Source organism: Nycticebus coucang, chromosome 11 (genome assembly GCF_027406575.1).
Source record: "Nycticebus coucang isolate mNycCou1 chromosome 11, mNycCou1.pri, whole genome shotgun sequence".
Classification (NCBI taxonomy): Eukaryota; Metazoa; Chordata; class Mammalia; order Primates; family Lorisidae; genus Nycticebus; species Nycticebus coucang.
The window spans coordinates 83,495,902-83,502,169 of NC_069790.1; positions in this window are offsets into that span (position 1 = coordinate 83,495,902).

Sequence of the window (6,268 nt, forward strand, 5' to 3'; positions counted from 1 at the left end):
CAGGGAAATGGGTAGCATGGCTTAGTTCAAGTTTGGGGGCCTTGACAACCAGGGAAGCTGATGGTGAAACTTCCTGGCTGAGAACATCAGGGACTGCTAGTTTGAGTCTCTGAGTCCAAAGGCCTGGAGTTCTGATGTCCAAGAGCAGGAGAGGAAGAGCATCCATGAAAGAAAAAGAGAAAATTCACCTTTGCTCTGCCTCTTTGTTCCATCTGGGCCCTCAACAGTTTGGATGGTGCCCACCCACTCCAATGAGTGAGGATCTTCCTTACTCAGTCCACTGATTCAAATGCTAATCTCAAAACCATCTATATTAAAAACAAATAGAGCCACAAGGTATAAATCCAGGGTGTTCAGCCTTTCTTTTCTCCTCCACAAACTGAAAGAATAAGAGTTGTCTCAGACCACACAATAAATATACAACCACTACGGAAATCTGATTAGCAAAAAAAGTCCATGCATGACACCTGGCACCACAGATAACATCTAACATGACATCTGACACCACAGATAAGCAAAAAAAGTCTTCATAAAATCAGCATGTGGCCCACGGGCTGTAGATTTACACAATTGGTATAAATAGTACTTAAAGTCTGATTTTTATAAAAGTATAAATATAGCCAGGAATTAGCCAGCCATTTTTCCTTAACTTCCTTACTGCTGTAACTGGTTACTGTTTAATGATACTATCCTCCCTAATAGGTAGAAGATTTGTGACTTCTCCTACTACTTCTATAGATAATACTGCCATTATAAAGCCCAAGACTTGTGCTTCGGTAGATAACATTACTACTATAAAGCCTAGTCTTCAAAGTATACTTCAGACTGCATTCCAGACTGACCTACTGATGTCAAACATATCTGTGGATAGGTGTGGGAATGGATCCAACAGCTTTGAGACTCCTCCTACCCAAAAAAATCTCCTATTGAGAAGATCATCCCTGTTTCCCAATCCTATGAATTTAACCATCAGCAGACCCAATTCTCTAGTCCTTTGCCCCCCCAAAATATCTTTAATAACTTTTTCTCCCAAATTCTCAGGAAGGTAAATTTGAGAAATTCCCCTATCTCCTTGCATGGAGCCTGCAATATTAAAATCTTTCTCTGCTGCAACCCCTGCTGTCTCCTTGTATTGGCTTCCTCTTGAGCAGCAGGCAGTGAAACCTGGCCAGGCTACAACAATCTCTCTCTGACACGCCCTCACAGACATACACAGAGATAAGGCATTACCAGTTCTGGGCATCCAGTTGACAAGTAAAATGAACCCTCACATCCCCCTGCCCTTACCCTCTGCTGTTGTCTTTGCTGTGTTTTGACTCAGATGTGAACTATACTGCCCTTTCCCTCTTGCGAAAATCATGCAGATGAGATCTTTGTGTGTGTAACTGGTTTTGTTAAAGCCTTAGGGAAACACTCAGACTTCCAGGTATTGGGGGGCTAGATTTCAGGAACTAGTGAATACGTTACAGCAAGACAAACAACTCAAAATACATACGACTCCAGCCACACATCAGGGCTCTCACGGATCCCTCACCCACACCTTGGCTCTCTCCCTTCTCTTCTTTATCTCACTCTCTAATTTTTGTGTGTGTTTTTTTTTTAATTTTGGATTAATATAAGTATATTTATGATTTGGTTACATTGCTTGTGTTTGTTAGGTAAAGTTCAAGTTGTACTTGAGCCCTTCACCCAGGAGGTGTGCCATATACCCCTATATTGTGATGAGAGTTTACCAACCCCCCTCCCTTCATTAGATGAGAGTTTATGAAACTCCCTTCTTCCTGCCCCTCTCCCCTCCTTCCTTCCCCTTTCCCCCTCTGCCACCCTTCTTGAAATTAATTAATATTTTCCTTCACACAAGAGTGTAGTTTTTCATCTACTGGTTTCATATTAATATTGAACACCTTGGATACTTGCTTTTCCATTCTTATGATACTTTCCTTAGGAGGATGATCTCCATATCCATCCAAATCAATACAAAAGATAGCTAGGGAAAGTCTCCATCTTTCTTTTATTCAGAACACTGTATTGTTTCAGAGATCATACCCTGTGGACCTTATCTTCCTTCTGAAAGGGACCTTTCAAAGTACAGTCTTAAAACAAGGACTGCAATGGGGCCAACTATTAAAATATTTTTTTCATCTCGTGTCTGAAAAGCTGACATATTGAAAGTTTCGATTCTTAATCTCTTTCTGTCTCTCTCCCAAAAGGGATCAAGTACCAAAATACTGAAGGACCTCCTGCAGTTTTTTTTCAATTTCGTCTGTTTCTTGATTCCATAAACATCCCCTTTTAGAGGTTGAATGTCCTCTTTAAAAGTCTGATATTTTTAGTATCTGTAAATATTTTGTGTAAACTCTTTGTAATGAGAAGTAGTTAGTGTGTCTGGGTAGATTTATCAATAGACTTATATTTCCAAAAAATTACTTATTCTATTGTGAAAATTTTTCTGCTTATATTAAATTATTCCATATCCAGAAGACTAAAAAGCAACATCTCAGTGTCATACTGGAAAATTCCAGATATATCCAAGTGTAAATGAAAGATGATTGAATTTGAACCTCCCTCAGTAGGGAAGGACTGGTTGGGTTCTTTCAGCAACATCACTAACAGTTAACTCAAGATAAACTCTTTTTTGTTGGAGTATAAAGTGCATTTTAAGAAATGACTTGGTGGAACATGTGTATCTGGATAGAGCTATCAGTTCTCAAGATAATTAATTCCTTTTATTTTAGCAAAAACTCACACCTGTGTGCCAAACACAGTGAACACTTAAGTTATTTGACTCAGCTATATATGAGTCAAATAATTTAGTCCTTCTCTCTACCACATGAAGAAACTATTTTTTATTTCCATTTCACACTGGGAATGCTGAGGTTTAAGGAGATTAAATAATTCATCCAAGGCCACAGATGATGGCATATCCCGGTGTGTCAGATAGGGCCCTAGCAAGAAGCAGTTGGCACAAACAGGGTAATCGAGGTGAGTTTAATGAAGGAGATATTGATTAAGGTGTGGGCAGGGATAATTGGTACCCGAAGATTAGCACCAGAGCAAGCCATACCACCCCTAGACCTCTAGGGACAAAGGGAGGAGCACTTACTAGACTCTGAGAAGCCCAGGGTGGAAGAGGAGACACCCTACAGAACCTGTCCTCTTAGGCAGAGAAAAACAGACATGGCCAAACTGTGGCCCAAAAGGAACTGACAGAATATATACCTTGAACAATTTCTCATCACACCTTTTTTAATCTTTTATAAAGATGGGGTCTTACTGTGCTGCTCAGGCTGATCTCAAACTCCTGGCCTCAAGAGATCCTCCTGCCTTGGCCTTCCAAAGTACTGGGATTACAGGGGTGAGCCACCGCAGCCAGCACTCATCATGCTCCTGTTCATGGCTTCCATGGACCATACTCAACCTAAAAGCAGAGCACAAAGGAGCCTAGCTGATACTATGTACAATTCAGAAAGGTGGGCCTCCCTGGATGAAGCGTATCTGGAGGAGAAACATAGACATTCAGCACACCAGGTGTGCTGGAATCCAGGGCCTGAGCCCTTGACCACTACACTCTCCTCTTGCCTTGGTAGATGTGGTCATAATCTCTATAAGCTGGGCTACTCTGTATAAACATGATATTGTAGAAGGGATACTGGAAAGTAGAAACTCAATAAATGTACACCTCCTTGTCCCTTCAGATTGTGTATCCCAACACAGGATGTAAAACCCTCACATTGTTATAAGAAGAGAAGGGCCACAGCCTTGCCATTGATGCAAAAGGGCTTTCCTATGTGTTTCGAGTGTAAATCTCTGATTAATGATAGTTGATGAGCGCAGACTTCAGTAATTCCAAAAAATCTCAGTGATCTGTGCTTTGGTAAAATAGGAGCTCTAGGAGATCATATTCTGGGGCATCCTGTGAGTCTGGCACACTTCCGTGTAATGGCCTATGCTAAACAGAATACTGGTCTCCTATAGGTGCTCACGTCCTAGTCCCTGGAACCTGTGAATATGTTACTTTACATGGCCAGAGGGACTCTGCAGATGTGATTAAAGTTAAGAATGGAGACAGCATAATAGGTTAACCTGGTGAGTCCTTAAAAGCAGACAAGCCAGATTTCTGACGTCCAGAGTTATAAGATAATTAATTTGTGTCTTTTAATTTGCTGAAATTGTGATAGTTTGCAGCAATAGAAAATTAATACAAAGTTCTTCATTTTTTTGTTTTAAGGAAGCAAGCATCTCAATACAAGCAGTCCCAGGGTTATGAACAAGAAAGGTCCTATATTTTGCTTCTAAATTGAATTTGTATGTAAGTTGGAACAGGTACATTTACTTATTACCTGTAATAGCCTCCATCTGTAAGTGTGAGTCATAGCTCAGTCAGATGTTGCGACTCAGAGACTGCCTTTCAGTCAGATGCTGTGACTCAGGGACTGCGTGTATATAAATTTCTGGATACATGTTGACTGACATGTCAGCAAAGTATTCCACAAGCTCCAAACATCAAATTTAAAGAGTGGATCTGTTCCAACACCAGGGTAGAACTGTATTCAGTTATATACAAGTGTTACTTGAGAGTAGATTGATGCTTCCCACTGTTGTCTCTTAATCTCTGCCTCAGCACCAGAAAATGTTTTGTCATGGATGTCAATAAAATAGTTAAGGTGCAAAGAGCCCTTGAAGGAGATCCCAGAACTAGTCACCTAACTCCTGGCCACAAGTAAGTAGAAGAACCAAAAGTTTTTGAAAATCATCACATCAAACACAGAGCTTTCCGTGTATGGTACACCATTCCTGCACAATCAACTGGTATTCACCATGGAGGTTATAAAATGCTCATGTTCCTCAAATATCTGATGACTCTGCTGTATGTAGCTATTCATGAAGTGTAAATCAGTGAGTTGTTTTAAGCCCAGGTTATCTGTGCCTGAGGGATACAAATGATTTGAATGAGAGGGGTCTGGGAAAGACCCAAGTTTCATACCTTAATTCTCTTCAATGTGTATATGTGAATGTGGCCTTCAGAGCCAGATGTGTATCGACCTTTCTATGCTTTGGCAACCTTCAAAACACAATCCACCACACAGAAGAAAGCTCCTTTCCAGATTCTTCCTTTTGTTTTTTAAGTGGCACCAGATAAGGAGGATGAAAATCGGCCTTTGTATTAAAGCTTCCTTTGTCATTTCTGCTTCATCTAAAATCCTGGGACTCCTGAGTTTGAAGTCCCAGGATTTTAGATGAAACGAATTTTAGAGCTAGTTAAGGAGGGGGGGTCTCTACGTAAGAATGCCTGTTTTCAATCTCACAGGGTGCCCACATGCCGAGTGGCTGATTACACAAAGGCCAGAGAAAGAAAACAGGAAAATCAACTGCGTTGGGCTGGGAGATTTGAATTTCACTGAGCTTGACACCTATTTATTTTGACACCTATTTATTTTTTATTTGTAGTCAGTTTTCCAGAGGAGATAGGAGAACTGTGTCCCCCCAGCCCCAACCTTGCAGTGCCCCCATCAGAGCAGATTGTAGGAGCGTCCCATAGGAGAGGCAAAACCTATAAACTGCTGATTTTCTCTGCAGACAATGTTGTGTTTATATTTTATTTCTTTACCCCTTCAAAAACTTTTCATAACAACTATCCTTTCTTCAGCTGTGGCAGGTAAACTGGAGACCAGCTCCTATAAGCTTGTTGGAACTCAGAAAACAATACTCCAAAATCAAGGCTTGAGAAGCAGCCTCTTACTTTTGAGTAAGTTTTTCACTTTCTCCTGCCCTCTGTCTCTTAGCCCGTCCTACACTGATGCCAGCCATAGAAACTAGAATTTCTCTTCCCCAATGCCAGTCATAGAAATCAGAATCCCCTTTTCCCCAAATCCAGTTATAACGTCTAAAAATTTTTTGTGTAAAAACTGGCCATGAGGAAGTGATCTGACCTGCCTTGTTTGACTGCAGGCCATGAGACCCCCAATTCCAGAGAAGGACCTGCCCAACACCCACAAGGAAGGATCACATGCCCAGAGGGGTGGAGGGGGATCTCAACAGATAGGCTAGTATCCAAAGCTCAGCACTTGTCCCCAAGGTTGAATCAATGAGAAGCAAGAACGAGGACAAGTGGTTTGAGGAAAAAGAAAGAGAAATTGATTAATTTGCCAGCAGATGAGAAAGGCAGTGGATGAGCATCTCAAAGAAAAACAGGGCTTTTTAAAGGGGGGTTTCAGTGCTTTGGCTTGGGTCTATGTGACCATATGTGACTGGTGTTGCATGTCCTGGC